General features: G+C 39.8%; 1 protein-coding gene across 3 annotated transcripts in view; it reads left to right on the top strand.

Annotated features, from left to right (window-relative positions):
- Positions 1-12,266, top strand: part of LOC124788426 (phospholipid-transporting ATPase VA) — a 344,887-nt gene that overhangs the window by 246,813 nt on the left and 85,808 nt on the right. The gene's annotated exons all lie outside the window — the stretch shown is intronic.

The following is a 12,266-nucleotide window of genomic DNA, read 5'->3' on the forward strand; positions in this document are numbered from 1 at the left end:
CGAGCAGCAATCCAAATTCCGGAGTTGAACATCCCTATGGCATCATTTTCATTTTCTAACTAGTACACTTGATGCTATTTCAGCATTGACTGTTGGCTATTGCTATGTTGGGAGAAGTGACTTGACCCTCTTGGGTTGGCAGTCGTGTGCTGGTTCGATCATTGGCTGCTGTAGCTGCTACTGCTGCCGTTAATGGTGGCATGTATGCTTGTTGTAATGACATCCTGTCTGTGGTGGAGGGGGGGGGGGGGTGAACCGGGAGCACTGCCCTTCTGCGGGGAAGGCTTAAAAATATGGTTGTGGGTAGTTCGAGGTTGGAGGTCCCATAGGTCCCCTGTGCTGGGTTGAAGAATGAGGATGGCTTCTGCATTTGTTGTGGTGACAGATCAGGCACTCCTGCTCAGTCTCAGTGAGGTACATTTGGAGCCACATGTGTCCAAGAATGATTGCTGATGTCCAATCAGGCTTCTGGTCAAATGTGTGAGCCCACATAGTGGTAACCTGCTGGTAGCAGGGTGTGTAATTTGGGGTTGGGACTCACGGTACAGGTTGCAGTAAGTTCATCTAAATCTACATCTATATGATTACACCTCAGTTCACAGCTACATGCGTGGGGTTCATTAAACCTCCGTCAAACTATTTTTCTACTGTTCTGCTTTCAAAAAGTGCATGGGAAAAACGAACAATTAAATCTTTCCGTTCAAGTTCTGATTTGTCTATTTTATTACAGTGATCATTCTTCCCTGTGTAGGCTGACATAAACAAAATGTTTTTGAATTCACAGGAGAAAGTTGCAAATTGAAATTTCATGAAACGATCTCACGGCAAGGAAAAACACCTTTCTTCAGAAGATTTCCATCCTAACTTGCATATCATATTCATGACACTCTGTATCCTTGTTTTCATGATCATACAAAACAAGCTACTTTTCTTTGAATTTTTTGATATCCTCTGTCAGTCCTATCTGGTATGGTCCTACATTAGACAGCAGTACTTCTGAAGAGGACGGACAAGTGTCGTATAGGCAGTCTCTTTAGAAGATACTACATATTCAAAGTGTTCTGCCAATAAAACACAGTTTTTGGTTTGCCTTCCCCACAACTTTATCTATGAATTTCTTTCCAATTTAAGTTGCTCATAAATGTATTCCCTAGGTATTTATTTCAGTTGACAGGCTTTACATTTGTGTGATTAATTATGTAATTTAAATTTAGTGTATTCTTTTGTAGTGCTAATGTGGGGGACTTCACACTTTTCATAATTTAGAGTTAACTGCCAATTTTTGCACCATCTCTTCTAAATCATTTTGCAATTTATTTTGATCATATAATGACTTTACACAATGGTAATGAAGCATCATGTACAAATAATCTAAGAGGACTGCTCAGATTGTCTCCTAAATCATTTATTTAGGTTAGGAACAGCAAAGAGCTTGTAACACTTCCTTGGGGAATACCAGATATCTGTTTTGTTTTACTCAATGACCTTCCATCAATTACAACTTTGACAGGAATCATGAACCCAGTCACGTAACTGAAACAGTGTACCATAGACATGCACTTTGATTAAAAGCTGCTTGTGAGGAACTGTGTCAAAAGCCTTATGGAAGTATAGAACTCTGGAATCTATTTGACATCCCTTCTAGATAGCATTAATTACATGAATAAAGAACTAATTGTGTTTGTTTTCTATGAAGTAATTCATAGTTTTCAAACAAAGCGTATTTCTCAAAATCCTATTGCAGACTGATGGTAGTGATATGGGTTTGTATTTCAGCTGATTACTCCTGATTCCTGTCTTAGGTATTGGTGTGACTTGGGCAACTTTGCAGTCTTCCTGTGAGTGAGAAATTTATGTGACTGCTAAGTATGGAGCTATTATATCAGCATACTCTGAAAGGAAACTGCCTGATATACAGTGTGGACCAAACGACTTGTCTTTATAAACTGATTTAAGCGGCTTCATTAAGGGTATCTACTTCTAAGTAGGTGGTGAGGTGCTATATTCCATTGCATTGGCAGAATGCCTCAGATTCTACTGAAGTACGACAACAAGTGAAGGTTAGTAGAGATTTGTGCATCTGTGAAAAGATGTATGAGCAAAGCATGCAACAGCTACCACCATCACACCATAGCAAAAGATCTGCCAGGGAATCTGAGAAAATTTTGGTCATTTGTAAAATTGAAAATCAGTCTAAGGCTTACATTCAGCCCCTTGTTGACCAGTCTAATGTGGCAGTTGAAGATACTAAAACGAAAGCTGAAGTTTCAAATTTCGCCTTCAAGAAATTGTTCACACACGAGAACCGCACAAACATACCGTCATTTGACCATCTAACAGACTCCCATATTGACGACATAGCAATAAGCACATCTAGCGTAGAGAAGCAACAAAAGGATTTGAAAACAAATAAATCACCATTTCTGGGTGAACTCCCAGTTTGATTTTACAGAGAGCACTCTGTGGCATTGTCCCCTTACGTAGCTTGCATTTGTCGTGAATTTCATTCCCAGTCCAAATACCCAAGCGAAGGGGAAAGAAAAAGTGCAGGTGACTCCAGTATATAAGAAAGGTGGAAAAAATGGACCTGCAGAATTGCAAACCAATATCCCTAACTTCTGTTTGCTGCAGAATCCTTGAACATATTCTCAGCTCGAATATAATAAACTTTCTTGAGACTGAGAAGCTTATGTCCTTGAATCAGCATGGTTTTAGAAAGCATCACTCGTCAGCTTGCCTTTTCTCACCATATATACTGAGAACTGTGGATGAAGGGCAGAAGGCAGATTCCATATTTCTAGGTTTCCAGAAGCATTTGACATGGTGCCCCATTGCAGGCTGTTAACGAAGGTATGAGCATGTGGAGTAAGTTCATGGATATGTGAGTGGCTCGAAGACTTCTTAAATAATAGAATCCAGTATGTTGTCCCCGATGGTGGGTGCTATTCAGAGACAAGGGTATTGTCAGGAGTGCTGTAGGGAAGTGTGATAGGACCACTACTGTTCTGGATATACATAAATGACTTGGCTGATAGGGTAGACAGCAGTCTGCAGTTGTTTACCGATGATGCTGTGATGTATGGTAAGGTGTGAAAGTTGAGTAACTGTAGGAAGATAGGAGATGACTTAAAAAAATTCCCATCTGGTGTGATGAATGGCAGCTAGCTCTAAATGTGGAAGAGTGTAAGGTAATGCAGATGATTAAGAAGATCAAGCCTGTCATGTTTGGGAACAGTATTGCTAGTGTCCTGCTTGATGCAGTCAAGTCATATAAATATCTGGGCATAACGTTGCAAAGCAATGAGAGGTGGAATGAGCATATGAATACTGTGGTAGGGAAGGCAAATTGTCGACTTCAGTTTATTGGGAGAATTTTAGGAAAGAGTGGATCACCTGTAAAGGAATCTGCATATAGGACATTGGTGCAACCTATTCTTGAGTACTGCTCAAGTGTTTGGGATCTGTACCACGTCAGATTGTCCGAAGACATCAAAGCAGTTCAGAAGCAGGCTGCTAGATTTGTTAACAGTAGGTTCGAACAACATGTAAGTGTTACGGAGTTGCTTCGGGACCTATAATGGGAACCCTTGGAGGGATGGTGATGCCCTTTTTGAGAAACACTACTGAGAAAATTTAGAGAACTGGCATTTGAAGTTGACTGCAGAAAATTTCTACTGCCACCAACATACATTGCGCATGAGGCTCATGAAGATAAGATCTTGGAAATTAGCGCTAATATGGAGGCATACAGTCAGTCATTTTTCCCTTGCTCTATTCGTGAGTGGAATAGGAAAGGAAATGACAAGTAGTGGTACAGCGTACCCCCTGCCAAGAACCATATGGTGGTGTGTTGAGTATCTATGTAGATGCAGATGTAGAACTACACTAGTGTATTTTTAATTTTATCCATCTTTCACAGCTTCAAATGTGACTGTATTCAGTACACTAGAAGTATGAATTAAAAAAAAACGCCTTCAATCACAACTTTTTGTGTTTTATTAAGTACACAATGCATTTTGGACCCTATGCCTCCATCATCAGGTGTCATTTGCTGTAATACAGGCTTTATGTTTTCTCTGAATGAGGTGAAATGCATATTCTGCATAACCCAAGAAAAGCTTTTTTAACATTTTGACACCAGCATACATTCTTTTCTCCACTGTTCTCATGCGAGCCTCCGATGGTCGTCGCAGCCTAATATTAACAATGACCAATACTACGGATTTAAACATTTCACCGATGTTTTGTAGGTACAAAAACATCTGGGGGCGGGGGTGAAGGCTGCCCCCCAGATTCCTATCCCAGTGGCTACATGCTCATGGTTCGAATCAGCTCCACATTTTCCTTCAGCAACTTCTGCATCTGTTTTTGCTGTTGTTCGTGAATGTTATTTGATGCTGCCAAAGCTGTAGAAGCTGTTAATCCATCATTATGAGTTTATTCACACATGATACTCATGTGGTGATACTTTAGTAATACACTACTCAGATCTGGCAGTGCCAGGAGTCGCTCAGAAACACTGAGTGGCCTGCAGGACTGAATGGATGATGGTGCAAATAGTACACAAATTCCAAAGTGTAAATCAAGAGTAATCTAAAATTTTGGAAGCCAAGAACCACCAGTAGCATACAAACAAAGCCACATAGCAAACCAAGAGAAAAAACAAATGCAAGCGAGTAACTATGTACAGAATTAATGTTTGTGATCGAAAGATTCTGAAACATCAACACAACTGGACAAGGAAACGACACAATTTACTCCAAGCTTGTGCAACAAGAGGGGCTTTCCAACTGATTCAAAGTCCATGCCACCTCTGGTGCAGTTGCAAAACCAAACAGCAATGAATTGTCAACTCTGGTGCGTTGATCTCAATCTGGATGTCAGAGTCCAGAAAGGATACTGAAATGAACATTTTATGTGGCAAAACAGTAAGGTTATGATTGAAATATGACAGATCCCTGTGACAACTGAAGAGTTACTATGGCACTGATTATTATGATCACTGCTGTGGATCAGGTCAGTTGATATTTATGTCAGCTGTAATTGGTGAGAAATATGTAACTCGGAAAACAGAGTTGGACTTTAAGGTTAGTCATGTGTTAGTTGAGGGCACTCCATATGTATCCAATGGGTTTGTGGCAGCATCATCTAAGTGACAGTTTGGATCTTCAATTATCAAATATATTCACAAACTCTTTCAATAAGACATTGGATTTTTTCTTTTCCTTGCTCAGTTTTGTTCATTGCGTTGTGTAAGGTTTTAAGGTATGTTTGCTATGTGTATGAGCAGCTGCAATTTCAAGTAACATTGCATGAAAATTTGGGAAGCATTAGGGCTATTACATCATCATCATCATGTGTTCTGCCAAAAGGCAGGTTTTCACATGGTGGTTCTCCAGACTGTCTGGTCTTCTGCTATCCTCTTCAGGTTCACATATTTTCCTCTTCCCTTTATGTTGTCTGTCATCTTGTATCTCCTCCTTCCTCTCAGTCTTCTCCCACAAACCAATCCTTCCAAAGCATCTGATAGCAAGCACTTCCTTCTCAATGAATGTCCCAACCAGCTCTTTTTCCTTTCTCTTATAATCTTCAGCAGACATCTTCTCTCACCAACCCTTTCCAAGTAAGCATATCAATGCATTTGTATCGTTCCCATTCACTGTGTGTGACTGCTTGTGTGTTGCTGAATATTTCTGATTGAAAAGATATCCAGAATTATTGTATGAAGAAAATTCGAGCCATCTTCTGAAAATGACTCTTTCTACTAACATACCACATGTGTTTTCTTCAATTCCTGTTTCCTGTTACAAAGGGCATACTTAGGACAAAAAAGTCATTTTCATGAAGGGGGTAATGTGTGCTACAGGCTATGGATGGGATACCCAGAACCACATAATTTTTATGTAATTATCCTGATGTGGCATGCCTGTTTATTCCTTATCTCAATCATATCTGTAACTTAAAGTGCAATATGGGTCTGGTATCAAATTCAGTTTGCATGTAACTAAGCAAGATGTTTTCATTAAATGGAATTTCTTTCACAGCCCCACAGACAACCTGAGACAGCCCTGAGATATGTTTGAATTAAGCAGTCTGTGCATACCATCCAGTGATTCAGTTGCATGTTACCACAGCTTTCTAACAAACCTTGTGTGCAGACAGTTTTGTCTATTTTCATTGAGTGGTTTTACACTTGAAAATTAATGGAGCTGTTTTAGCACAGTACCTGAGAGGCACAATAACATAACATGTTTGACGGTGCGGAATTCTTACAACAGTCATTCTAAATTTCTCCATAAATTGTGGCCATTGGCCATGAACATATAGGTTAAAATACAGTAATAGTTTCCTCACTTTTACACGAGTACTATGTCATGGTGTGCTGCCAGAGAAAAACTATGAGTAGCTAGATCAACTTCAAACATGGGTAAGACTTGCTAAGTGTCTGTCATCTGCAGGTACTTCAGACTGGTCCAGCTGGAGATGATTGAACAGGCTGAGATCAGGTGGTAGTAAATTCAGGGACACCCTTGTCCAATAAGGATATTTCAAAGGACTGACACAATTTGACTGTGGATGAGAACACACAATTGGCTACTCTTCATGCTGCCGTGAGTCATGCAGTGATGGAAAACTGATGGGAGCTAAAGGTGGTGCTGTTGCTGTTGTCCTATTCTAGGCATAGTTCTTATAATTTTCTCCTCTTTTGTTCAGTTGTGTGAACCATGAAAATGGCAAATTACATAAATTGTCACTTTAGCAGTATCTCATAATACTGCTCATTTATATAATTGAGAGTTTTATATGGCTTCTGAATTGACTAAACAAATAAATACAGTTATTCAGAGCAGTTAAATTTTTAGGTCAGCTTTATTCCTAATTTATTTTGCATAGAATATTATCTTTCTAAATATTATTCTCGCAATTTATACTAGTAATGTGTTAGAGTTGTGAGTGATGATGGAGTTACTGAAGCTGCTCTCAGGTCATGGTCGACAGTCGTGTCCAGGTAGGCTGTCATACAGGTGAATGGCCACTCGAATCGTGCATCATGCCATGGTTGCAGGCTGGTTAAGGCAATAATTATGCTGTTGGTGACATTCATCAGGGCTTCTGTAGGACACCTGATAGTAATTCAAAGCACTATGGCAACATGAACATTATTGACAACCATCTGTGTCCCTTTATATACATATACATCTATACTCTGCAAACTGCCTTGTGATGTGCGATGGCAGATACTTTTGTCTACCAATGTTACTCCCCCCCCCCCCCCCCCCCCCTTTCTTGTTTCAGTTGCGAATAGTTCATGGGAAGAACAATTACCAGTAAGTTTCCACGTGGGCTCAAATCTTCCTAACTTCATGTACATAGTCTTTTCAGAAGATATACATAGGAGGAAGCAATATATTTGCTGACCCTTATAGAAATGTTCATTCTTGGAACTTTAACAATAAACCACACTGTGATGCAGAATGCCACTTTGGAGCTCCTGTCCCAGGACTTCAGTGATAATCCCTGTGACACTTCTGTGCATACTAAATGAAACTGTAAAGAAATGCATTTCTCTTCTTTGTGTCTTCTCTACTTCCTCTATCAGTTCTATCTGGTGCAGATCCCGTAGTGATGGACAATATTGAAGTATTGGTTGAACAAGTATTCTATAAGCTATTTCCATTGTTGATGGAGTACATTTCATGAGGATTCTTCCAATGAATCTCAGTCTGGCATCTGCCACTCCCACCATTAATTTTATGTAATCATTACACTTCAGATCGTTCCATATGCATTCTCCAAGATATTTTATGGATCTAACTGCTGCCAGTGCTTGTTCTGCAACTGTGTAATCATACAATAAAGGGTAGTTTTGTCTGTGTATTCACAGTTTGTTACGATTGTTTATGTTGAGTGTCAGTTGCTGCTCCCTGGACCAAGCATCAATCCTCTGCAGGTCTGCCTGCATTTCGCTACAATTTTCTGGCATCAAGACTTTTCTACATCCAACAACATCATCCACGAAAAGCCTCGTGCAACTTCTGATGTTACCTAATAGATAATTTGTACATATTGTGGATAGTAATAGTACTATCACACTTGTCTTTGGAATGATCAAGCTTAATTTTACATCCTCAAACTTCCTTCTGGTCAGAATGGCATGCTGTCTATATTTGCTAGAAACTCTTCAATGTAATCATACAGTTGGTCTGATACTTCATACACTCATATTTTGTTCATTATGGGACCATATGGAACTGTACTGAATGCCTTCTGCAAGTCAAGGAACATGCCATCTACCAGGATGCCTGTATGTGCTGCTTTCTGTGTCTCATGGATGAACAGAGTGATGTGGGTTTCACGTGATCGTTGTTTTAGGAACCCATGTTGTTTCCTACAGAGGAGTTTTTTGGCCTCCAGAAATGTAATAATACACGAGCATAAAAGATGTTCCAAAATTCTACAACTGTCCAACATCACAGAAATCCAGGGTTTGTCCTGAAAGTTGTGTGTCGCATCGTTTTTATTTATTTACTTTTAATTTATTGCTGGGATATGTTCAACAACTTAAAATTCTGCCAAGTATGACCCCTCTGCATCATTACATTTTTGTCAGCACTATTTCTGTGCTTTCTGGAACTCCTCAATAGGGATAACCTTCAGGGAAGCCTTCGATGTAGCTTGCAAATTGTCCACCATTTAAAGATGCTTACCTTTGAGGTCTCTTTTCAGCCAGGAGGAGAAAAAAATAAGAATTGTGCTGGGATCAGGTCAGGACTGTTGGGAGGCTGTGGCACTGATGTCACAGCAGTACAGGTGTGATAGTGCATGACAACAAAGGTGGTGGGAGCCGGTGTGTTGTCATGAAGTAGTTTCCATGATGTGCGGAACTCCTTTCGGACGCGAGTGATCTTTTGTCATTCAGTCTCTGGAGCACTGCCTTGTAAAACTGAGCAAGTCTAATATTTCCAACTTGAAGGGAACACTCATTCAACAGTCTGAATTCAGTAACTGGCTCACACGAGTCACAGGGTCGTCTGTTTGGGATGTTGATGGGTGTCTCACGCGGGTCTTGTTGGCGAATTTCTCCCGACCTTCGCTAAACATATTATTCCACCTGTTTGACTGCTATCTGGAAAGGCAATTATCCCCAAAGACTTCCTTAAGTTTTCCCAAAGTTCTGGCAGCTTCACACAAGATTTCTTTGCATAGCGATGCTCTAAAGTTTGCTCCATCATAAGTTCGATGTGAGCACTGTTTGGAGGTTCACAGAAGAAGCTGTCCTAACCCTCCAAGAGCATGGAGGCAGTTGAGCATCCTACTTCAGGAAAGCACAGTGTCACCCCCACCCTCCCCAGTCAGTCTGACTGCTCTGTGACCTATAACAACATTGAAAAAAGATTGTGATGCATTACTTTCCAAACACCCCCTGTAAGCCTGTAGTTCTGTGCATCTGTTGGACAGTCCTTGAAAATGTGAATTTCTTGCGCTTTTTTCCAGTTGTTGAGAACACTTCAGTCCTCCGAAGATCTACAATACACTGCTGCTAGAAGAGGGGGAAGTTATTTTGTATGCTTGATGTAGAATCATATTGGTATCCCATCAGGACTAGTGGCCTTCCATCTGTTGAGTAATTTCAGTTGTTATTGTATCTCAAGCTCACTTATTTCAATATCAGCCACTTTGTTATTTGTGTGATCATTTAAAGGAGGTAGTATGGTGTGACCTTCCTCTGTGAAACAGTTTTGGAAAAAGACATTTAGTACATCAGCCTTTTCTGTGTCTTCTTCCATTTAATGTCATTATGTTGACAGAGCTTCTGGACAGATGACATTTATCAGTTTAATGATTGAACATAGTACAAAAACTTTGTACAATTTTCTGTCAAGTCAGTAGACAGAATTTTACTTTCAAATTCATAGAACTCTTCATGCATGGCTCTCCTTATGCTAATTTTGGCAGCATTTAATTTTTGTTTGTCTGTAGGGTTTTGAGTACATTTAAATTTGCAATGAAGCTCTTTGCTTTCGTAGCAGTTTTCTAACTTGGATGTCAAACCATGGCAGGTGTTTAACATCACTCACAGCTTTGCTTGACACTTACATGTCTAAAGCATATTGCACAATACTCTTGAACTTTCTACATTGATACTCCACATTGTTAGCGCTGAAGATGACATTTTCGTGCTGACTGCCCAGATAGTCCGAAATCTGTTTCTTGTCGCTCTTTGCTGAGCAGAAAGATCTTCTTCTCTTTCTTAGTATTCCTATTTGCAGCCAGTGTAAGTGATACTGTAATGGCCCTAGGATGATGGCTTGTGTATTCTGCACCTAAAAGTTTGGGCCTGTTTGTTGCAAGCAGGTGTAAGAAGTTTGCTTCACCAATCAGTCCTCTGATTTTACTAGTCATATTAATTTTTGGATAAATCACTTAGAACAATTTCACATGATTCTCTGTCCCTACTAATCATTCTCATCATTTGAGTCTCCCAATCTATAGTGGGCAAGTTGAAAATATCCACCTAACTATGACATGACTAGGATGTACACAAGTTTTTCCCATGTCTGTTCCACCACTAATGCTGCTGAGGCAGGAGGTATATAAAAGCATCTGATGACCATGTTTGAGTCATATTTAATTCTTGTCTTCATCCAAATTATTTTGCACTCAGAATCTATACTAATCTCACTAGATGTTATGATATTTTTATGGATATAAATACACCACCACCACCACCACCACCACCAACACCAACATTCAACCTATCTTCGAAATATGCATTCCAATCAGAATTTAGAATTTCAGTGCTGTTGACATTTGGCTGCATGTTTTATGTCTTCTCTGAGGGTGCTGGCGTGTTCCAGCTAATAACTACCCATATGACGAGGACAGAATCTTCCTCCAGTGATTTTAGGGATGTGATAGTGAACTCATGTTGATATCTTGGGCATCAAATTTGCCTGATCTGAAACCAATGGAACACATTTGAGATGCTTTCGGGTGGCTTCTCCATACCCACATATGATCTTAACTGTAATTTGTAGGAACTGTATGACATGTGCGTTGGCATCTGGTGCCACAATCTCCGGCAATCTACCAAGGGCAGTCTATGCTATACATAATCAGAATCACTGCTGTATTTTGTTCCAAATGTACCACTGACTGTGTAGGATCTCACTGAGGTCTCCGGTGCCATATTGAACAAATTGTGTAAGTGATGGTTAATAATTAAATTAACATAGTGCTGTTTTCACTTTCTTGACCTTGTTGCCCATATCCCGTTCCTTATCAGTTACACAGGGAAACATTTCGATTCATCTTTAATGCATTCACTTTGCCGTATCTCCACATGGTTGCTAAAATTGGAACTAATTATTTTTCTAGTGTAAATTGGTTCTACATTAATTCATTAGAATCCACAATGAGCCTATGTGAGTAGCTGAACTTTCAGGACTGGAGCACTTTGAAATATTTCAGGGTCATAACATTGGGACATTTGATATTTATGTGTTAATTATTCATAGGAGGCAAAGTTTGTGCAGCAAGTGGCCAGGAAATGCAGGGGCAACGTATCCTCTGGGATAAGGAGGTCCTCTTTCATCATTGCCAAATGGTCTCTTGAAGATGAGGGAGCAAACAGATGGAATGCACCAATTTGTCTTAGGATGGGAAAATGCTCCTGAGGGTGGAACAGTGATCAAATAGCCAGTGGCATGGGCTGGAGAAGGTTACAGGAAACCACTCTATAGAAGATCTGATCAAGTATACCAGACATCAACAGAACTGAATGGTAGGTGTTTTGCTTAATTTTTCCAAAGCTTAAATAGTCCCACTTTGATCTCTGTGTGGAGTCGACTAGTGTGGCAGGGGGAAGTGTAAAGTCATTTTCAAGTTTGGAAAATAACTATACAGAATACAGAGAGCAGGTGATTATACAATATTATACAGTGGGAAAGCTCAGGACAAGCCTGAGATTGCAGGAGTCAGAATTATTATAAACTAGTGTCTTGGAATGAAAGTAAAAGGAAGGAAATAAATCGAAGGAAAAAAGAAAGGTAATCTACGTACGTATGACAACAACTTGACGTGAAGTATAATAATCTGGCAAGATGCGTTATTAATGGAGGTAATTTGAAGAATCAAGGGAAATAAAAAAATTATCATAGTGTTTGATACAAATCTTTATTTTATTTACTCGTTTACTTGTTTTCCATGGATCCATGCCATGACGAGCTTGGGCTGTTTGTAGAAGTGTCAAGGTTATGACTGCA

This window comes from Schistocerca piceifrons, chromosome 3 (genome assembly GCF_021461385.2).
Source record: "Schistocerca piceifrons isolate TAMUIC-IGC-003096 chromosome 3, iqSchPice1.1, whole genome shotgun sequence".
Lineage (NCBI taxonomy): Eukaryota > Metazoa > Arthropoda > Insecta > Orthoptera > Acrididae > Schistocerca > Schistocerca piceifrons.